The sequence below is a fragment of the Girardinichthys multiradiatus genome, chromosome 20, assembly GCF_021462225.1.
Source record: "Girardinichthys multiradiatus isolate DD_20200921_A chromosome 20, DD_fGirMul_XY1, whole genome shotgun sequence".
Lineage (NCBI taxonomy): Eukaryota > Metazoa > Chordata > Actinopteri > Cyprinodontiformes > Goodeidae > Girardinichthys > Girardinichthys multiradiatus.
The window spans coordinates 6922573-6946347 of record NC_061812.1 but is presented as its reverse complement, the minus strand read 5'-3'; the positions used below and the strand labels follow the sequence as shown (position 1 = coordinate 6946347).

Here is a 23775-nt window from a genome sequence, read left to right as displayed (position 1 = left end):
AGTTATTTTAACTAGAAAAGCAAGTTAATAAGTTGTTCAAAATTCCTCGTGTTATGAACCAATTTAAACTTAAATCAAAGAATTCTTGCATGGTTTATATTTAATTAGAAGGACTAAGACTAAACAGCATTATAAGTGCATTAAATTTCATGTTAATTAAATAAAATAACATTGAAGATTGAGATGTCTTTATATTAAAAACCACAAAGAAAAATTTAATGTTTTGAGGGAAAAGCTAAGTGTTGGTTGAGTAAATGACATTACATTTATTCTACCAACCTGGCTCTGTTGGGACTTTGATCCGTTTGTGGTGACAAAGGAAACCTCAAGGGATCACAGGAGGCTCATTCTGTGGGATACAACATGTCGTGCTAATCTTTACCCGCTGGATTCTGCAGGCTCCAGAGTCAAGTGCTTTGCTTGGCCCGAATCAGGCAAACGTTATACAACTAAATGAACAAAACCCTGACGACAGAGGAGCCATACAAAATCTGAAAGAGGAAAGACTTTAGAGTGCATTGATGATGCAAAATGCATGGCGCTGTCATGTTGATCAGGACTTTGAGTTTCTGTATAGATATTCTGTTCTTTTAGTTTTGGTAGGACCCATTAAGAGTTTCTGAGTGTCTCAGTTTTAGTTTATTCTTCTTCTCTGGTGAAACTAGTTTCTCTGTCTCCCTTTATATGTATTTTAGTCACTCATGCTTAGTTGTGTTGTGTTTTGTGTCCTGCTCCCAGGTTTCTTGTGTTTAGCTTAGGTTCAGCTCTACATTCCATAGGTTCCCTCTGTGTCTGTTCTCTAATTCCTCAATCAGCTGCTCTCACTCTAATTAATTATACTCCACCTTTGTACCTCCACTGACCACCTCTTGTTGGTAAATATTCTCCTTCTGGTTAAATCAGGCTCTACTGGTTCATTCTGTTGTCATACCATCATTATTATTTCTTTAAACCTTTTCATTTTGCTTCCACTGCTGCCTACCTGCTACTGCTGGATCCTCTTTACAAAGGCTGTTGAAATGTGCCAACTTCCAGTAAAATACACATTGTACCACTCAGCTGGCAGATGATAAAAAAGGATGTTAAAACCATCTTTCTCATGAGAATGTGGCATTGAAGCTAACAGTGTAGCCACATTTTATGTTGTTCCTAGTCTGTACCTGAAATACCAATCCAGTCTCTGAGCTCCCAGGGATCATCAGTCATCTGCTGTCCTCAGTCCTATGTGTGTTAAGCTGAAAACAAGTGCTGTGGATTTTGTTAGGGACAGTAGATCCCTGTAATACTGTTTTCATGTCAAACTGTCCCTTTCTATGCTTACTCTCCTGTTCTTAATGAATTCATCAGTACAAAACTCAACGGTGATATCACTGGTTACTGTAAACCCTTCTGATAAAACAAATACCTCAGCAAACAAGTAATAGTAGAAAACAAAGTGTCACTATCACAGTTAAGCCCAAAAAATTACCATCAAAATGTACCTTTTAAGCCTACATGCTCAAGTTTTTGCAACGATGTTGAACATTAGCCTTGTTTGACCAACCCTAACAACTTTTCAACCACATTTGAACATTCATAGATGTTTTGATGTGACTGTCTTTTCACTTGTTAACCAGATTAAGGCAGGTTTTCTTTTGTAAATCTTATCAACCAAATCATACTAATAAAAGAAAACAAATCTACATGAGAAAAATTAATCACTTTTCCCTCCCTTCATTTTGCCTGGACTCCTAAGTTTGCTTTGGAACATCAAGTAACAAGTAATTCGTTGTCATTTGATGTTCACTAAAAACACTATTGGCTGGAAGATATCAATGAGGTAGTATCTTCCACTGCTTTGTTGTCTTTACACAAGGATATTGGAAGTTTGCCTCCAACTGGATTTAGACGCATTGCTATGTACATGGTCATAAATAAAATGTGTCAGTTGCAGGTTTACATGTCTCATATGTTACATGGAGCTGTAAAGAGTTGTTTCCTTGAATTAAGGGGGCAAACATTAAGGATGTAGTGTCATGTCTGAGTTTTAGGATGGACTCAAATGCAGGCAAGCAGAGATAGAAAGATGAAGTGTCTTTAATAAAGAAATAATCTAAACTTACACTGATGAAAACAGGGAAAACAGGACATACTACCTGACAAACAGATCACAGTTTATGAAACTGAAGGTATGTGTGTTTAACCTGGTAGTCACCATCACAGCTGCACCACAGGGGATTATACTCTCACCATTCCTTTTCACTCTGTACACCTCAGACTTCCAGTAGAAGACAGACCCCTGTCATCAAGATGTGGGGGTGATGGAGGAGTATAAATACCTCGCTGTTCAGTTGGACAGAGATAAGGATGCATTTGAGACACCCATTAAATAAAGTCTGTCTTAACTTTTAAACACAGAACAAATAACTAGCCTCAAGGCTTAGAGGCCTGTTCACATTAGCTGAGCAGAATGCCTGCTAGCACTTTAAATAGCTTAGCTTTTGCACCACAAACAAAGCAAAACATAATAACATAAACAATATTTCAATTAAATTTCTCTGCCCAAACAGCACGTCTTACGTGAACCATTCTGACAAAGGGAGACGGGAGATCCAATTAGAGCTGGTTTTGTGGTGGAGTTGGCCGAGTCCAGCAACGTTGCAGCTATTCTCAGAAGAAGCTGTGGTGGCTAGCTTAGGCTGGGTCAGCACGCATTAGCGTGCAGAACTGTGGTTCCAATACCTTGTTCTCCGGGCCATGGGGAACATCGCTTCACTTGATTTGATTAGAGACAATGTCTCTGCTGAGAACTCTCTGGAGCAGATTGCCTCTCTGCAGAGCTCAGAATTACCCTGTTTGCATGAATGCTGGATTATTAAGGCAGCAGATCATACTTAACTCTGGTTGCTCTCAATCGGTGGGTACTTGGAAGTCAGATTGTAGTCAACTCTGGTTCCAAGTGTTGGGACCACAGCCATGGGTTACAGATGAAAGGCCAGTAAGAACTTTTCTGGAACTTTCAAAATAAATCACATTAACCTACTTCCAGCACAGTCAGAAACGGGGAATAACAGCGGACTTCCCGTGACGTCACTGTCCGAATAAAAACCGCGCTTTTGCAACAAACTGACCTCTTCCACGCAAATCCCCAGAGGAACTGGATGGAGGGACACAGCGCGCTAATGTCTCTTTGCAGGCAAACAGACGTAACTCTTCAAACTGGATCCAAGAGTGTCAGACAATCATGCGATCATATGTACTAAGTTAAGTAGGAATGAATTACTGTTTGTGTATTCGGTATTCATTCATGAACGGGGGTAATTAAAGTACAAGCGTTGCTTGACTTTTCTTTCTGAGGTCTACAGGAGCAAACTGTATTCCACAGAGTTCCCAGCAGAGACCCTGTCTCTACAACGCCGAGTGGAGCAGTTTTCCCGGTCTGAAGGAAGGACAATGGGACCCCATCACCGTGGTTACAGCAGTAACGTGCAGTTTGGCCGGCCGACAGAGCGAGCCACACCACCCCACAGCTACGGAGGTTAGCTGCAAGTTAACCCTTTGTTCAATGTGGAAGCTTTTCTCAACTTCGTTGTCCTGGACAACTTTTCCTCAGCACGGTTCACGTAAGAGGATGTGTTTTGGGCAGAGAGAAGTAGTTTAGAATGAAATAATCTATACATTTTTCGTTTTATGACGTTTGGTTTTGTTTATGTTGAAAACTCCGCTATGTTAGTGGTAGCAGATTATCTGCTCAGCACATGTGCTCAGTTTGTGTTCTGTGTTTGTTTTTTTTTTTTTTAGTTGAGACAAATTTTATTTAAAGGGTGATTTTAAACACAGATGTTATGATTCTGGCACGTCTGCTGTACCCTGTCTCCCTGGCTGCAATCAGCAGATGAGATGCACCTGGTGGCTGCTGCAGTGCAGTGCAATCTGTGGCATGCCAAGCACCTGTGTCTTCCCTGATATATACTGACTCTATATTAGAGCCCCCGACTCTAATATATTTATATCCATAATCACAACACAAGTTTGAAGAGTTAGTCCATCTTGCTAGCAAGTTGGACATTCGTGGAAGAGAATGAAATAGATTGGACAAAGGGTTTTGATACTGGCTGCATGACATCATAGGGATTCCAGCTGTGACTCCTCCTTCCTGGGCTGAGCTAAAAGAAGGTTAGTGTTGTATTTAAAAAGGTGCAGAGTTTTCTACCCACACCTGTTTCTGCACAGTTCAGTCCATGTTTTATCCATGTTTTAATCTATGACTGGGACGACAACAAAATTACTGCAGACACACTATTAAATAAAGTTTGTTGAGACAAGTGTGTGGATAAAATCTTTTTACAAATAGTGATACATTACCACTCAGAGTTTTATTCATTGTTGTTTTATGTTATGTATATATTCTTTTCATATAAAAGTATGTGATTGTGACTGGGTTGTCTCTCACATTAGACCTCAGACAAGTCTGGTTTTGGCTCACTGTGTTGTTGATCCAGTCTGTGTTATTTTTAGAAGTGAAAATCTGTTTGTATCCTGTGCCAACTGCAGAATTAGATCAACAGACAATATCAATAATTCTGCCAATTGCACCAAAGTCAGCGACACTCTAATCTTTTGTATCTCTTCATCTAGCATCAGTTGTTTAGTTATGAAATAGATGTAAACAAATACACAGTCTAAATGAGAATTAGTATGACCCGCCTTTAAATAATCTACCTGTCTTTGTTATTTATAAAAGACAGGTAGCGTTTTTAGAAGTTACTCAGCACAGCACATTTCCTGTTTAGGCAGCCGACTGCCTAAAACTAATTACACACTGTAAGATGGATGCAGCATTTCTTTGGATATATTTCTGAACAAACTAGCTAAAAGGTTAGCTCACAATTTTCAGGGGAACTTTTATTTCATCATCCAAAATTGTTATGGAGGTTCCAGTACCAGTATCCTGCAACTTTTAGATGTGTCCCTGGTCCAACACACCTGAATCAAATGGTTAAATTTCCTCTTCAGTATGCAGTCAAGTTCTCCAGACTCCTGCTAATTACCTAATTATTTGATTCAGGTGTGTTGAAGGAGAGGCACATCTAAAAATTGCAGGACACTGCCCCTCTAGGACTGGAGTTTGACACTTGAGATCTAAAGCATGCAGTGTGTCTTCTGGACCAGGATTGAAAAACACTGGTCTAAAATATCCTTGAGAGAAATCTGTCAGAACCCCTGGCAGAAAAGATAAAACTATTGTAATTTTTTCTGTAAAAATGAAATAAAATCAGGCAGCTGCAGCTCATCCAAAATGTTGCTTCCAGGAACTTAACCATGACCAGGAAAATGCATCACATTGTACCAGTACTTAAACCACTGCAATGGTTCCCTGTTTGTCAAAAAACAACATTCAAAAGGTTGCTGATGGTCTGTAAATTACTGAATATTGTACTTAACCTAAGACATTTCCGAGTTGCTGGTTAAGTATGAACCATGTTAACCTCTCAGGTCATCAGAGACCTCTACACTCTTTGTTGCCAGAATGGTACCAACACGAGGGGAAGCATCATTTAGTTACTATGTGCCACATCTCTGGAACCAACTGCCTGAAAACCTGAGATGTGCAGGTTTTCAGGTTTCAGGTTCTTCATCCTGTTAATGATTGCTAAGAACAATGTGATTAATCATTTACAGACTAGTTTATGATTAGTTCTTATATTTACCATCTTCACCCTGTCTACACGTGAGGCCAGTGTAAGGTGTGTCGAGGTCCAAACATTAAATAATTGGTTTGAATATTCAAGGATTAAACAAGATTGAATAGAACCTTGGATTTTTGCACTTTAATCATGCCGTGTGCTTAAAACCCTAAACATTTAGCCCAGTCAAACGTTCTGTTCCTAAAAACAAAATCATCTTTTTTGTGTGAATTTTTGAAGACATGCTAGTTTTCTCAATGACACATCTCCATGAAGTAGTAGGATATATATAAAAATATGGGAGAACAACTAAATTTATGGTGACAAATAAGTAGTAAATCTATAGGCCTGGGTATGACACCCTAATCAATACTGCTATGTGGACAGGCTGTGCATAAGTACGACTACTTGATCTATTCTAAATTGCTGTTCAGGGCAGAAGGCACTTCCTGTCATTTTGAGTGTTCAAAAGACAAAAACATTCTCCGCTGTTCTTGATGGTAAACTTCCCTAAAGTTGTATTTGGATAACAAATTTTACATTTCTCAGAAAGACACTATTAATTTATGTTTTCTTTTTCTTTCTTTTTCTTTATACTAATTGCTGCAGTTTTTGCTTTTTTGCAAGTTTTTATTTTATTTTTACAGATTTCGTCTGCCTTCTAAAGTGTATTATTTTATTTATAATAAAATAAAAAAAGTAATTGTTCGAAAGTAACCACAGCATTAAAGCTTTGTTCAGTCAATCTCTTTGCATTTTATTTTTGGTCAGCATGTCTTCTTTTGAGGAAGCCCACTTCAGCATCACCTGTGAGAGATGATGCCAAGATGTTTCTATAATGTAACCAGCTGTCCACAGCAGTTCTCTAACATGTATTAAAAATACACGCATGTATACTTGTAAGTATACCGATGGGTCATATACTAAGCGTGAATGCACAAGTCCTTGGAAAGAAAGTTACACAGCAGCTGACAACAGCAGGGCATTAGAACAATGAATATTTTCAGGTAGAAATTTTAAAGTTTTACAAGCTTCAGTTATTCATTAATGCATCATTTATTATTACTTCTTAATATAAAGTCATTAGGCAGTGCAAGTTGAGATTTTCTCAACTTGTTTTTTCTTTTTTGCTGCTGAACTAGGTCTGAGACCCAACTAATGAACTTCTTGGCCATTAATCTTTTGAAGATAAGTTTCTGAAAATGTTGCCAAAGTGCAATAAATCGGGCTAAATAGGTTTTTGCTTCTTTAACAGCATTAGAATTACTGCTACTCTCTCTCTGTCTGTCTTGTTCTCTCTCTCTCTTGACATACAGGGGTTGGACAATGAAACTGAAACACCTTGTTTTAGACCACAATAATTTGTTAGTATGGTGTAGGGCCTCCTTTTGCGGCCAATACAGCGTCAATTCGTCTTGGGAATGACATATACAAGTCCTGCACACAGGTCAGAGGGATTTTAAGCCATTCTTCTTGCAGGATAGTGGCCAGGTCACTACGTGATACTGGTGGAGGAAAACGTTTCCTGACTCGCTCCTCCAAAACACCCCAAAGTGGCTGAATAATATTTAGATCTGGTGACTGTGCAGGCCATGGGAGATGTTCAACTTCACTTTCATGTTTATCAAACCAATCTTTCACCAGTCTTGCTGTGTGTATTGGTGCATTGTCATCCTCATACACGGCACCGCCTTCAGGATACAATGTTTGAACCATTGGCGCCCATCTGGCACAAGTATTAGGCCAAGGGAATGCCATGATTTGGCAGCCCAAACCATCACTGATCCACCCCCATGCTTCACTCTGGGCATGCAACAGTCTGGGTGGTACACTTCTTTGGGGCTTCTCCACACCGTAACTCTCCCGGATGTGGGGAAAACAGTAAAGGCGGACTCATCAGAGAACAATACATGTTTCACATTGTCCACAGCCCAAGATTTGCGCTCCTTGCACCATTGAAACCGACGTTTGGCATTGGCATGAGTGACCAAAGGTTTGGCTATAGCAACCCGGCCGTGTATATTGACTCTGTGGAGCTCCCGACGGACAGTTCTGGTGGAAACAGGAGAGTTGAGGTGCACATTTAATTCTGCCATTTGGGCAGTCGTGGTTTTATGTCTTTTGGTTACAATCCGGGTTAGCACCCAAACATCCCTTTCAGACAGCTTCCTCTTGCGTCCACAGTTAATCCTGTTGGATGTGGTTCGTCCTTCTTGGTGGTATGCTGACATTACCCTGGATACCGTGGCTCTTGATGCATCACAAAGACTTGCTGTCTCGGTCACAGATGCGCCAGCAAGACGTGCACCAACAATTTGTCCTCTTTTGAACTCTGGTATGTCACCCATAATGTTGTGTGCATTTCAATATTTTGAGCAAAACTGTGCTCTTACCCTGCTAATTGAACCTTCACACTCTGCTCTTACTGGTGCAATGTGCAATCAATGAAGACTGGCTACCAGGCTTGTCCAATTTAGCCATGAAACCTCCCACACTAAAATGACAGGTGTTTCAGTTTCATTGTCCAACCCCTGTATATAATTATGGATGTATCAAGTTGATACCATAATTTAATAAATAATTTGCAAATATTTGGTTTTAAGAGTGTTTATTTGAGTATGCCATTCCATAATACAATGGGTTAAGCCTTGACAAATATGGATTCACAAAACAAAGAAACTGACACGTCCTTTTCTTTGTTAGAGGTTTTTTTTTGTTGTTGCTTTTTTCCATCTGAAAGTCTGAGTCGTGTGCATCTACAGAAGTGAGTTTTGGAAAGTGTTGGGACCCAGTCATGGATTTCAACATTAAACTCCGGTACAGACTTTCCTGAACTTTCAAAATAAATCGCATTTAACTGACTTGGGTAGCAGCACACTTCCCATGATGCCACTGTCTGAATAAGAGCACCCCCTCTCCAACAGGCCAAACTCTTCCACCGGTGATCATTGGGATAGGAGGGGAACAGTGCGCTGATGTCTCTTTTCTGGCAAACAGACATAAACTCTTCAACTGGATCCAAGGATGTTGTACGATCATCAATCATATGCAAAGTTAAGTACGAATGAAATACTGTCTGTGTATCCGGTATTTTCATTCATGAATGGGGAAATTAAGGTGTAAGAATTGCTGACTTTCTCTCTGAGGCCTGCAGAAGCAAACTGTCCCAGAGACGTTCCCTACAGAGACGCGGTCTCTATGAAGCCGAGCGGAGCGGTCTCCCAATCTGGAAGGAAGATAGCAGAGACCCCATCACCGTGGTTACGGTAACGTGCAGTGTGGTTGGCGGACAGAACGGGCCGTCTTTCATACACAGCCACGGAGGTTAGCTAGAAGCTAACCATTTGTTCACAGACCGGCCGACAGAACAGCCGCCACTCCCCACAGCTAAGGAGGTTAGCTGTAGCTAACCGTTTAAAGACTGGACGTTTCTTCAAACTTCTCCGGCTTGGACAATGTTCCTCACCACAGTTCATGAGGTTAAGTGTTTGGGCAGAATAATATAGAAAGATTTAGATTGAAATGATCTAAACGTTTTTCATTTTATGAAGTTTTGTTTGTGTTGAACTAAGCTATCTTGGTGCTAGGAGAATATCTGCAGCACACATGTTCAGTTTGTGTTCTGTGTTTGTGTGTTTTAAAGTTAAGACACACTTTATTAAAGGGTGATTTTAAACAGAAGATTGATCATAATGCGCCGTACGCGCTTATGCATTTTAACACTTTTATCAACGGTAATTTTAAAGGTGTGTGTTTGACTCTGGTGCTAAGCTATTAGCCTCCTTTGTTAGCTTAACTGCTAACAGCTAAGGACACGTGCTTGCTACTAAATAATATTTACCCAGAAAGGTCTAGTTTTCAATCCAGTAAACAATGTGTCCCTAACATCATTTTACTAAATTTGATAACTAAGTAAACACCATTAAGCTCCATTTCTCCAGAAAGATTTGGCTCTTTCCAAAATATTCCCTTAATAATATTTCTTCAAATATTATTTCAATAAGTAAAGGCAGCTAATGAGACACCACTGAGAATTAGTCATCCAGAAGGTTGGTTTTATTCAGCAGATCATTCTTAAAACATTATTTTATCAAAATAATATTTTACCTGATCTTGTATTGTGAAGGGTTGTCTAAAGGTATGCTGATTATTGCCTAAGTTAGTTCCAAGACTAACTTCACTTCACTTCCAGATTCTTCAAGATAATCCTTGGTTCTCAAACATAAATAACATTGCATGGTAATGTTGCATCACTCTTTTCGGTCATAGTTCTCAATCATCTTTAATTAACTTATTTATATTGTACATAGCCCATTAGTCTTTGTTATTCTTTAATTCTGCTTGGTAGTTTAGTTGGATTGTTTTAGCATAGTAAAGAGTTTGTTGATTGAAATATGTTTGACTTTGAGTTGACTTATTTTTGTTAATAAATTCTTGTATTTTAAGAAATTGCGTGAATTCATTCCATATATGTGCAGAGTTTTGCTGTTCAGTAATGTCAGAGCTCATCTCACACCTTTCTATTTGGTCCTAATGCCATCGCCTTACTGGGCTGGTATTCACAGGACAACCCTTAACAGACCGATATATTATTTGATAAAATATAAAAATATTAATATTAAATAATATTCTCAGATTCATAATCCTAACAAAAGGCAAAACTTTGTGGACTGCTGGTCAAATGCTGCCAGTTTGTGCTGTTTGAAAAGATCATGAAATTCAAAAATAACTGATTTAATGCCAAACCTGAAAAACACAACTTAAAATGGAAAGTAGGAATAAAAGATTGGGCAATATGTTGCCCTGAAAAGAGAAACTGCAGATATTGTATGGTTTCCTAACCTAAATCCACATTTTAAGAGTCAATTAACTATATTAACTCTGGGTTTATCTGGTGGTAGAGAAAGAGGAGAACACTGTTAATAAGCTAGGCAAATGCCCTAGACTGAATCCACTGCCACTTAGGAAGACTATTCAGTTTGATGGAATTATTGTGGCCTATCAAAGCGGTATAAAAAAGTGATGTAAAAATACTTTCTTTGAGAAGAGCTTTGTTCTTTCTTGTCATTGTGGTGTCCAGATAGACAAACTGCTGTTTTATTGTGTTAAAGGGAAAGTTAAACCAACGCAAACGGAAAACGCAACTAATCATGCCTAAATGGCACAGTCAAAGGCCACACTAAACAAATAAGTTTTTAATGTTGATTTAAAGCAACTTAGGGTTTCAGTGCTTTTACAGTTTTCTGGCAGTTTATTCCAGATTAGTGGAGCATAAGAACTAAAAGCTGCTTCTCCATGTTTAGTTCTGGTTCTGGGTATGCAGAGTAGATTTGAGCCAGAAGACCTGAGAGGTCTGGCTGGTTGATACACTGACAACAAGTCTGTCATGTATTTTGGTGCTCAGCCATTCAGTGATTTATAGACTAACAGAAGTATTTTAAAGTCTATTCTCTGAGCTACAGGAAGCCAGTGTAGGGACTTTAGAACCGGGGTGATGTGCTCCACTTTCTTAGTTCTAGTGAGGACGCGGGCAGCAGCATTCTGGATCAACTGCAGCTGTCTGATCAACTTTTTAGGCAGACCTGTGAAGACACCGTTGCAGTAATCAATTCTACTAAAGATGAACGCATGAATTAGTTTCTCAAGGTCCTGCTGAGACATTAGTCCTTTAATCCTGGAGATGTTCTTTAGGTGATAGAAGGCTGACCTAGTTACTACCTTTATGTGCCTCTGAAGGTTCAGGTCTGAGTCCATCACTACACCCAGGTTTCGAGCCTGACTGGTGGTTTCTAGCTGTATTAACTGAAGCTGTGTGCTAACTTTTAAATGCTCTTCCTTTGGTCCAAAGATTATTACTTCAGTTTTGTTTTGATTCAGCTGAAAAACATTTAGGCCCATCCATGCATTGATTTCTTCTAAGCATTTACCCAGCGCTTGAATGGGTTCATGGTCACCTGGTGACATCGTAACGTATAGCTGTGTGTCGTCTGCATAGTTATGATAACTTACGTTGTTGTTTATTAAAATCTGAGTTAGGGGGAGCATGTAGATATTGAATAGAAGGGGCCCTAAGATGGACCCTTGGGGAACACCACATGTGATTTTTGTGCTCTCTGATGTAAAGTTACCTACTGCCACAAAGTCCCTGTCCTTCAAGTAGGGTTTAAACCAGTTGAGTGCTATACCAGAAAGGCCGACCCAGTTTTCCAGGCGCTCTAATAAAATGGAGAAATCAACAGTGTCAAATGCTGCACTAAGGTCCAATAATACCAGCACTGTGGTTCTTCCACAGTCTGCATTTATACGGATGTCGTTGAACACCTTGACAAGAGCAGTCTCTGTACTGTGGTGAGCAGGAAGCCTGACTGGAAGAAATCGAAGCGGTTGGTCGTTGTTAGGAAGTTGTTTAACTGCTGAAACACAGCATTTTCAATAATCTTACTGATGAAGGGGAGGTTTGATATAGGCAAGTAGTTCTGTAGTAGCAGCTTGTCCAAGTTGCTCTTGTTCAATAGAGGTTTGATAATTGCGGTTTTTAGGGCCTGGGGGAAAACACCTGACAAAAGGGACGTGTTTATTATTGGAGTTAAATCAGATGTTATTACAGGCAAAGCTTTCTTAAGGAAAGCTGTGGGTAAAAGATCGAGACAGCAGGAAGAAGAGCTTAGTTGCTGTACGATTTCTTCTAAGATTTTGCAGTTTATTTGGTGAAATTGGGAAATTTAGTCAAAATCAGTTCTAGTTGGAGACAACATTGGTACTGGAATTGATGTGGATGTGCTGACTGCCTCTCTGATCTTTTGGGTTTTTTCAGTAAAGAATTTAGAAAATTCATTGCAGGCCCTGGTAGAGTGGAGTTCAGATGCTACAGTTACAGGAGGGTTTGTTAACCTGTCGACCGTGGCAAATAATGCACAAGCATTGTTAATGTTTTTGCTGATGATCTCAGAAAAGAAGGATTCCCTTGCATTTTTCAGTTGTAGGTTATATCTGTATAGTCTCTCTTTATAGATAATAAAGTGAACCTGGAGTCCAGTCATTCGCCACCTGCGTTTAGCTTTTCGACACTCCTTTTTTTCACTTCTGACTGGTGGAGCACTTCTCCATGGAGACATTTTCTTCCCAGAAATGACATTCACTTTAATTGGAGCAATTGGATCAATGATGTCTGAGATTTTAGAATGAACGTTATCTACCAGTTCATCTACAGTGTTACAGAGCAAAGTGGAGGTAGAAGCGTAAATCTGGTTAAAGGTTTCAGCAGCACCGTCCTTAAAGATGCGTTTTCTTATCATGTCTCTTTGGCAAACATTGCAGATGATGCTTTCAAAAATAACAGAAAAGTGGTCAGATAGGGCAACATCAGTTACAGACACCTTGGAAATTTTTAGACCCTTAGTGACGATCAAGTCCAAAATATGTCCCTGTTTGTGCGTTTCCTGTTTAACATGTTGAGTCAAACTGACATTTCTAAGAGTGTCACATAGATCTATTGTACTTCTGTCTTCAGGATTGTCCATGTGAATGTTGAAGTCTCCCACAATAATTAAACAGTCATAAACACAAATCACAGATAAGAGCTCATTAAAATCACTGATAAAGTTTGTTTTTGACTTAGGAGGCCTGTAAATATTCAAGAACATGGTTTGGACCGGGCTCTTTACCCGGAGAGCCAAATATTCAAAAGAGTCAAATTTGCCCAGAAATACTTTTTTACACTCTAATAAATCTTTAAACAAAGTGGCCACCCCTCCACCTTTTCTTTGCTGTCTGCTCTCACAAAGAAAAATGTAGTTTGGAGGCATTGCCTCTATCAGAATGGGAGCTTCATTAAATTAATGTAACCATGTTTCTGTTAAAAACAGAACATCAAGATCGTGGTCAGTGATGAAGTCATTGATTAAAAATGATTTTCCTGACAGAGATCTAATGTTCAGTAAAGCCAGTTTATATGACTTTGTTGTTGATATTAACTCTCTGTCTGGTTGTACCTGACAGTTTATGGCTTTCGTTGATTGTTTATTACTGTCTCTTATCCTTTTGGCTTTGCTCTTTCTCTCACGTATAAGCAGAGAGATTTTACAACTATCTCCTATTAGGGGCCCAGGTTTTTCCTGGACATGCTCATTTCTGATAGAGTTACCACCGGGGCCCAGACTGTATCACAGAGAAGTGATTTGAAGGTCCTGATTAGGAGGAGATAGATTATGAGGTGGTGGAGGTCTGCGGCATTTGGAAGATGTTGGTTTAGTAGCAGGGCCTCGGCCACAGGGGGTGTTGAATGGAGAAGATGTCAGAGCCATTTGGGTCCTGATTTTAAGAGCTCCTTTCATGTTATCAGAATCCAGTAAAGCAAAAAGCGGGCTCAGTGGGTAGATGGGAGAGTTCTGTGCGGTCTGGGTTGGGGTCTGGGGTGAGGGGAGTTTACCGGGGATGATGGGGGGGTCCACTACTCCTGTGGATTTCGACGGGGAGACCTTTTGTGATGACCTCTCTTTCTCAGCCAACTGGCCGGTTGTTTCTGCTGGAGCTGTTGGAGGCAGCGTTATCATTGTTGTTGATACTCCATGTTCTCTGCTGAAGGTCGAAGCTGCTGGCGGATTATTTACTGAATAGAAGAGATTAGATGTGAGACGTCTGGCTCCTGGCTTGTTCAAGCAGAAACCGTCTTGCTTGAAGAGTTGTCTTTTTTCCCAAAAAATATTAAAGTTGTCGATGAAGTTCACAGGTGTGGTGGTACATGTTTTTTTCAACCACTTATTAATCATCAGAAGTCTGGAAAAAATCTCATCTCCACAGAAAATCGGTGCAAAGGGTCCGCTGAGAAACACCTTGATATTGAGACCTCCAACAATATTCATAAGACGAGTGAAATCCTCCTTCAGTCTTTCTGATTTTTTCTTAGCCATGTCATCCATGGCTCCACAGTGTATGATAAGGTTTTCTAAAAACGGGCGCTTTTCTGTGATTGCAAGAATATTCTCTGAGATATCAGAGACCACATTACTGGTACCAATCATAACTTCTGTGTTTTTCTTGTTGCAGAAGTTTTTAATCCCATCCACAGCTGTGCTGCCCACTATTAGGGTTCTTGGTCTGGTGGGGTACTTTTTCTCTGGCAGCTTAGGAGAAGACTGTTTAGAATGAAGGTTGTTCTCAAACCTTTTATTGTTCTCAGAAGATGGATCATTTTCCTGGTTTTCATTCTGTAGTGGAGCAAATCTGTTTTGGAGGGAACTCCATTATTTCCAGCTGTCTCACTCCTATCAGTTGTTGTGACAGCAGCTCGCTGTCGAAGTCTCCTTTTCCCAGGGGAAACAGGGGCATTTCTCTGTAATTCTGGCCATTCTAATTTATTTAATTGCTGAGATCTTCCAGTGAGTCGTCCACCTTGATTTTTTGGGCATGCCCCAAAACATGCCAGGGGGGTCTGCCGGTAGGTTTATTCTCAGTGTTCTGATTGCCGGCTCAGTTGTTGAGCTGGCTGTCACTGTTTGGGACCACAGGCAGAGTTGAATCATCATTGTACCCCATATTCACCTCCACATTCACTTCTTGTCGGTGGATTTTCATCTCCAAAACAGCCAATTTCTGTAAAAGTTTGTCGAAGTCCTCTGTGGTGAAGTGAGGCATTTTGTGCTGATAAGCTTGCATCAACTTGTCCTGCTTTCGAGTTCGATTATAAAAACATCAAAGTCCTTTAAAAAAATAAAAAAATAAAAAAAAAATAATAATCCTTGGGAGTCGCTGGTAAGAAGTTGTTTTAGTCCAATATTTCTGTTATTTTGGCTAAGAGATAAAAAGTTAGGAGTAAAAGAATGCAAGCAAGCAGGGAGCTTAGGAGAAAAGCGTCTGAGCAGGCAGAGAGGCGGAAGTGGGAAAGCAGTATGAAGTATGAAGAAGTACTGGGATTCAAAATAAAATGTGCTAAATGGGGGGTGCTGAGTGGCTCAGTGGGTAGAGCAGGTGCACCATGTGAAGAGGCTACAGTCCTCGACGCTTTTGTCCTGGATTCGATTCAAGATGGCCTTTTACAACAGTGGACTGATCTTTAAATAGAACTGATGGCAGAAGGTCTAACTGAAAGGCAAGCATCTAGGCTAAAATGTAATCTTCAAATCTAAATTACAGAGCACGCTGTATTGGGTCTCCGCTTTTAAACAAGAGTTATATGTGCATCATATCTAGAGATTGGAAGTTTGTCCCGTATGAGTGAATCAGATAAAACAGAGCAAAGAATACGAATAAGTTATCAGCTAACGATTTGGAAGAGTATAGCTTCAAATTGTTTTCCCTGAAGGCATCATTAATTTTGACATGGTCATTGTTAGGCCAACCATCTACATAAACTCATCCTTCATAGTAGTAAAAATAATTCACAACATTGGTTTAAAGATTAAATTGGGTTGGTGGTTTAGTAAATCTTGTGTATTCTCAGATTTCTTTTTGTGTAATGATGATCTATTTATTTATTTTATTGGCACATTCTTGATTTTTTTATATTTTCATGGTACATATCTAAGAGGTGATGTGTCCTCAATGAAAATTTTAAACTAGCAGCCTCATTTATACAGTTTTAAAAAGGTTGCATCTAAGAGCAGGGAAACTTCAGGAAAAGATATGCTTGAAGATTCCCTCTTACTAGGTGGGTTCGGCCAGGTATTTCTAGCCCCATATGTAGAGAATAAAGACTGGTGTGGCATTGTGTGGTGTGAGTTGAAGAGTTGTATGAAAAAGAATTAAAAGCTTGCCAAAGTTGTCCACTGCTTATCCAAGCAGGCCAAACTTCACCTCCTGCTGGTTGAAGTAAGCCCTAAAGTAAGACATCAGAGTACCCTTTAGCTGGTGATGAACCTGCGATCTTGAGGTGATTTGTTTTTTTTTTTTGAGCAGATGTTTTAGTCCTCCCAGATGACAACTTTTGAAAGATTTGGAGAATGGTATGATCCAAAACTAGATGGGACCGATCTAAGCACACATACTTCGTGTTGCTTCCAACTGGAAGTTCGTCATTGGCAATTTTAAGAAATAAGTTGGCATCTTTCATGTGTTTTTCAGATGAAATTGAGTCTTTTTTTGATTGTTGTATTGCTTTTTTATGAAGAGGTGATGATTAAGTTGAGAAAGGGCAGGAAAAAGAAACTGACCTGCAGTCATCTGGGAATTTCCCAATGTCTAATTGGTATGCAGTCTGCAGAAGAAAGGCTGAGGTAATTAACTCACATGTGGAGCTATGCTCGCATACACACAAAACGTAATATACAGTCTCATACACACCTACACTATTTTGTAATCAAAAGACAGATAACAAAAACTTACCACTTATAGATGCTGAAAGGCAATTCTCTACTTCCACAGTTTAAGTCAAACAAAAAGAAAAAGGAATGTGCTCAGGAGTATTATGTACATTTTTAAAACACTCTTACAGCCTGTCTTTTCCTGAAAGTTGATCATTTAAATATTGTGCACGTGAGAAACCTATTTTCAGTAATAAAGAAAGAGATGAAAGAAATCTGATCTCCCCAGCTATTCCCAAAACCATAACCTAGTTTTGCAAGAATATTAAAAATTATTTTTCCCAAGAAACGTATTGTCACAGCAGCATCGTAGAATTTATTGGAATATATCCTGGTGAAAGCAAAAAGTAAAGCAGTCTAATAATCAGCAACTAAATAATCAATAATCAGCTGTCATTGTTTTTAAGGCTGACTTGACCCACATGCAGAGAACACTCAGACAGAGAAGCATAATTCAAGATATTTATTTGCTCAGTTCAAGGAAGCGGGAGAGCAAGCAGGGTGGTCGTCTGACTGTAAGAGAGAAAACAGAGATGAGCTAGGAGACAGGATGGAATATTCGTTTCAGAATCTTTGTTCACAGTTCAGGGCGATCGATCCGCTGGGGTGGAAGAGACAGATGCGAGTCTGGAATGAACCTGCGCTGGTTCGGCTGGAGCGCTCCGTTGGTCCAAGTGGGAAGGTGGGTGGACAGGTTGCGCTCAAACAGTCTGGAGGCTCACTAAGGTGGCAGCCAGGCCAAAAACAAAATTCTGTTTCCACAGAGGAAAGCGATCCAATGAAATCCCACTCCGGTGGCTCGGCTTGGATGGTCTAAGGCTGAAGGTGAAAAAAAACAGCTATCAGTCAAGGCTTACAAGAAATATTCCAAATTCAGGAAAAGACTGGCCAGGTGATCACTACCGCACACTCAGGCGCTGAAGTGCCGGCGAGCCACCCTCATATAGTCCTCCAGCTGATGAGGCAACAATGTGCACCTGTTAAACCTCCGATCAGCAGCTCCAGCGCCTCTTGGAGGTGAGAGAAGGTTAGCAGCAGGCAGGCAGAAGGCAGACTGTGACATCAGCCTTCAAATTCAGGAGCATATAGGGCAGGTAGAGTACACTGACAGCTCCCAGTGATCAATTTACAGTTTAGCTTGCTTGTTGCCTTTTATGACAAAATGAAATGCAAAAATGTTTTCTGATATTAGATCAGAAGAGTTTCACTGAAAGTTGAAAAGGTGACGCCTGACTCCAAATCTTTGACCACAAAGTTTAAGCTCTGCTGCTGCTTCATTTACCCAGTTTGTCCAGTTACTTCAGATGAGCTTTTTTATGTCATGCCTCTGATTCAGCTAATGAGACCCAGACTACTGAATGATTGCAACTAAACATTTTCAAAACCAGCTCTGACAGGTGGTCTGAGAAAAGCTGTCTTCAGTCCATCTTAAGGGCACTGATGCCTGTTCTATAACAAGACGATCAGATCACAGATACTAGTGCCACACAATTGACGGTTATGTATTGCGAAAAATGTAAACATGCAATATTAAAATGCATTTCCATTCATTTATCATCTAGTTCTTGGATTGGGTTAAGGGGTAACAGTAGGAAAACTCAGACATCCCTCTCACCAGCTACATGCTGCAGCTCATTTTGGTGGATCTCAAGTGTTTCTGGGCCTAAAGGGATATAAAATCCCTCAAGTGGGAGGGGGTTTCATCTTTCCAGTCTTCCAGTTTGTGTTCATGGAAAACATCTGAAGTTCTGGTTCTGGAGAGGTGGGTTTTTGGTTTGGGAACCTGAGTGTGGTATCTTTACTTTTGGCAAGTTGTTACAAGTGACACAAAGAACTGATTTACAAGATGGCAGATTTTAATTTCCTTTGAGACATAGTCCTAATTCAGGAGAAAATTGATGTGCCTGGTTAAACACAGGAAGGTTACTTAGGCAATAAATGCCACATCTTAACACAAGTATTGCCACTCATCAAAATATCTATAACACTCAATAATAAAATATATAACTCATAAAACTGAAAGTAAAAACATGCTAAACTCAAGTTTTCAAGTATTATGCTTAACCTAGTGCATTGCACTAATCCTTTCCTTTGCCCACTTAGTTTTTTTTGGTACTAGTCTGGAGGATGAATTTCTGTACTTGTTCACACCCTTGCTCAAGGACAGAAAAGATATGGCAGCCTTCGTTTGTCTGGTCTCTGTCTGCAGTTCGTTTCCTTTTGTCTTTGAAGAAGGAACACTTATGTCTGTGAAGAGTTTACCTAAGACCTAACGTAGCCTTTGTTTCTCAAGTGGCTCGACTGGCTACTATGGCTGGCACAAGCCTGATAAGTAATCCAGGTTCTTGCTGCTAATAAAAACAGACAGATGAGAGATGGCTGCACTTTTGCCCAGAAACCTTTGTTAGTGAGAGCCTATAGACAGGATTCATGATAGGCATGAGTTGTCCTCACCCATTAAAGCAGGTGAAGCAAGCTTTAGTCCCAAGAAGCCCAGCTAGCCATTTCACCAAGTAGCTAAAGTTGAAGACAGTTTGTGGGGAGGTGTTCAATCTATTGCCCTGTGGTGGCAGATCTAAACACAGTTCTTTACATTGATCCACTTGGGTGGAAATTGCTGCTTAGGAAACAAGTGTTTTCACATGATCCGAGTTACTTGTCCATGACCAATTAACACTTAATTCATGTTTTAGTCATCAGTTAAGCAGTAGAAGGGTAAATGGCAACATGCAGCTGTAGAGCATAGAATAGTGACATGAATGGGTTTCCTCACATTAAAAACTGATGGCTGTTGAACAACGGCGTCTTCAGTGCATATGAGGGAGCGATAGTTTGAAATGTTAACACCACCTATTAGAAACTTGTTAATCTCCCAAACCAAGACAATACACTGAGCACATTTTTCTTAAAAATCAAATCTCTTTGTTTTTCCCATTAAACAAAACTTCCTTCTTCCCTCCTGACTGGAAAACAATTGATTCATCCACTACAGCTGGTTATGTCTTGGTTCTCAGAGAAACCCATCCCATCCATGAGGGACAGTTGATGAATGTAGGAGAGATAAAAGGAAGTAGGAGACAAAGGCTAGTTTGAGATCAGCGAAAACAGAAACGGAAAGAAAAAAGAAATATTGACACATATAACCACGAGAACAGGAAGTTAAATGTAAGAGATGAAGAGGTAAAAAACAGACACCGAGTCATGAGGAGGAACAGCTTTTCCTCAGACTAATCAATGTCACCTTTACACCTGCATGCCTACAGAAATACACACAAACACACTCACACGCACTCACGTACACACACACACACACACACACACACACACACACACACACACACACACACACACACACACACACATCAACTACTGGTGCACAGCCAATCTCCTCCTGTTGTTTAACAATCCATCAGACACAAACACACAAAGATAACACAATTGATGGCTTCTCTGCATCTTTCTCTGGTTTCTGTCTGCTTTGTTCCTTTTTCTCAGCATGTGTATATAATGGTTATATAAGACTCCATGTATGGTGATGCTGCTGCTTTGTGTGCATGAGTGTTTATACAGGAATCAAGGAATGTGCTCACATGAATTAGCCTGTAATGTGTAGTCGAGTCTGTGTGAAAAATATCTGGAAATTTTTCTTTTATTTAAATTTGAGTTTTTGTGTCTTATTTTACAAGTAAAACATGTAAACTCTGCATGGAGGATAGGACAAGCATGACATGCCTCAATGAGCTAGGTTTAGAATGTTATTGAAACGTTTATTTATTTCAGTAACTCACATTCACTAAGTGAATCACAGTATATGGCTTAATTACACACAGACTGATGTTTTCAAGCCTTTATATCTGTTAATTATGGTGAATTCCTGCTTACAGCTAAAACATGGCATTTAATTTCTTAGATTAGAATATTACATCAGACCAATCAAGAAAAACATTTTTAATACAGACATATGGGCTACATAAAAAGTGTTATTAATACGTGCTTCAAGGTTGTTATGTTCAAAAGGTACTTTTGAGCCTTACGAGCCTATTCTTATTTTTATGCATATTCTTATTTTTTGAATATGACTGTCTAGTTTTATTTGATTTCTGCCAGATTACACAGGCAGAAATAGATCGCTTACAACCAGCCTCAACTCACTGATATAGAAGGAAAATAAACCACTAAAATGCTCCACACTATACACTTAAACTGCAGAAACATTTATAAAAACTGAAAATTGTTGTATTATCTCAGTAGTGTTTTTAAATACCTATGTTTCAGAATCCTGGAAAATGTAGTTCCAGTCATCAGATAGAGCCCTTCCTGCCATTTCGGTCATTATTGTGTTCACAAATCTATTTACGCTGACTGATCTTGCCGTGATAAAGCCACAGACACACAGAGCACCAGGGATACCTGGTGATCCATCATGACACGATTACATAACATCTTTATCTGCAATCTCTCGCTATGTCTGCACATGACCACACAAACACATCGACACAGATAGGAAAGCATTTTACTGCAGAAAAAATTGTCTTTTTTTGGTCCCTTGTCTAATATAAACACATACAAAGACACACATGAATGATTACTCGCTGACTGGAGATCCTGCTGGCCTTCTGTCTTGTCTGGAAGGACCCCAGAGACACAGCATGACTGATAGACTGACGTCAGCATGGGAGTTTGTGTGACATAAGCATGATCTGAAAAGCCTCAGCAATCATTTCATAGACAAGCAATATATCCTTTTCAGACAGCTATGGAAAAATATTTTATTTGAAATCCTGTGAGTGCTCGATTTTAGCTGTGATGCTGTCTCAAAGCATCTTGTTGTTTCACAAGTTCATATACTCATCTTCAAAGTATACCTAACTGCCAGAGAATTTTCTAAAATTATTCAAAAGAAGAGTTTATGAGTTAAGAGGTATATGTCATAATGAAGCACAGATGATTAGAACTACAAGAAAATGCTTCTATGTTTCTGTCTGGGTGAAGCTTTGGAACAGTCTGAATGTGAAGCTTAAGCAATGTCCAAGCATGAAGTGCTTTAAGACACTGTTTAAAAAGATGATTATCAGACTTTTAATTTCATTATTTCCAGTTATTACCTTTGATGTTACGCAACCCGCTATGGAAGAAGTGGTATAGAAAATTTTAATATTACTGTACATTGCATTTTTGTCTTTCAAATGATCATCATTCACTCATTAACGGTATATGGAATGTGCTTTATTTTTTTACTTTATTTCTAAAAGTTGTTTGTATTACAAATTTTGTATAAAATTAAGCAGATTTTCTTGATGAATAAGAGGCGATGACAATAATGTCGCAGCAGAAGGGGTGGGTTAATATGAATAAGTTTATACTTTTGTCCCCTCCTTTGTGAATATTGTATATTAGTAAATAATGCTGTTACTATCTGCTGTTACGTTCAATACATTTTTGAATGAAAGGAACGAATGAAATGAAAGGTCACATGAGCAGAATTGTGATTAGGTGATGAACCACACCAAACTGGACTAACAAGAAGGCAATGTAATAAGGAAGACTCAAGCAATGGTTCCAAAGCTGGTTTCTTAGAAAAATTGCTTGACAAGTGTTCATGGGAATAATTTCATGGCTCATGCCGCACCAACATTCCCTCACACATAATAAATAAGCTGCTGAGCAACAACGCTTCTACAGAAATTTGATATATTTAATGAAAATATTGAACTCTCCAAACTTATTTTAATGAAGAGATTTAGACACCTACTTACCTATGTACCCCTCCTGCTTGTTTTTTTTTTAGATTGCCCTTCCAACAAGCAAGCAGTAACCCCCCCGCCCCCCGACCACCACACACACACACACACACACACACACACACACACACACACACACACAGACAGGAAGTGGGTGGGATTAAAACAGTTGCAAGATATCATGACCCCTCCTTCACATAGGGGGCACCAGCTTTCCAACGATTGAAAATGCATTAGGAGCTGTTCGGGCCAATGTCCAAAGATAAGTTATATATCTAATGCCTAATTCCTAATGCTGCCCTGGGCAACTGCCCATATGGCCCTTATCAAAAACCACCACTACATGTAAGAGAGATTAAGTTACCAAGACAGTCTAACACTGGATTTGTACCCATTCTTCTGAAATCAAGGATAATTTATTGATAAGCATTATCACTGCTCACATTAAAATGTCCAAATCTGGGCATGTTTGCAGGAGTCAGGTTCTTATTAATAGGGCTACCTTTTTAAAAATACAATGTAAATGTCATAGTTTTACGGATTGTTTTGATCCACATGCAGTAAGCAATCAGGAGACTTTTAAAGTTTAACAAAGACTTTATTTTACAGTGAGCGAGGGGAAAGGGGCGGAGCTGGAACTGGAGGACAAACTGCAAGGTAAGTAGACACGATAAGAATGTATGAATCAAAATGGTGAATGTTACTAAATAACAAATCTGCGTTACTAGGAAGTGGAGGTTGATCCGCCAGGAGGGGTGAGACAACAACGGAGCTGCACACTGAGATGAACGGAGCAGGCAAGTACTTGACTCACTTTCAGGTAACTCTGAGGTTCTGTTGGAGATGTTATTATGTGGGAGGGTGGACAGGGTTCGCTTGAGGTGGTCCGTAGTAGTTCCAGGAAGAGCACCGTTGAAGTAGCCGCCAGCCAGTAGTTCCGGAGAGCAGAGGGTAGGCAAACCAGGTTTAATTCACGTAGTTTGGAGATCCTTCTCCAATGTCAAAATCCAAAATAGCAAAGATGCTTGGAGACAAAGTCAGGTCCAGGTATCCGGCCTGTGAAGGAGTACA

At 39.7% G+C, this 23775-nt stretch overlaps 1 long non-coding RNA gene across 1 annotated transcript; it reads left to right on the top strand.

Moving 5' to 3' along the window:
* The first annotated feature begins 4015 nt into the window (after positions 1 to 4015).
* Positions 4016 to 23754, top strand: LOC124857505. The gene is made up of 3 exons (XR_007035609.1): positions 4016 to 4155; positions 23314 to 23361; positions 23433 to 23754. It is a non-coding gene; the product is annotated as an uncharacterized LOC124857505 (long non-coding RNA).
* The last annotated feature ends 21 nt before the right edge of the window (positions 23755 to 23775 follow it).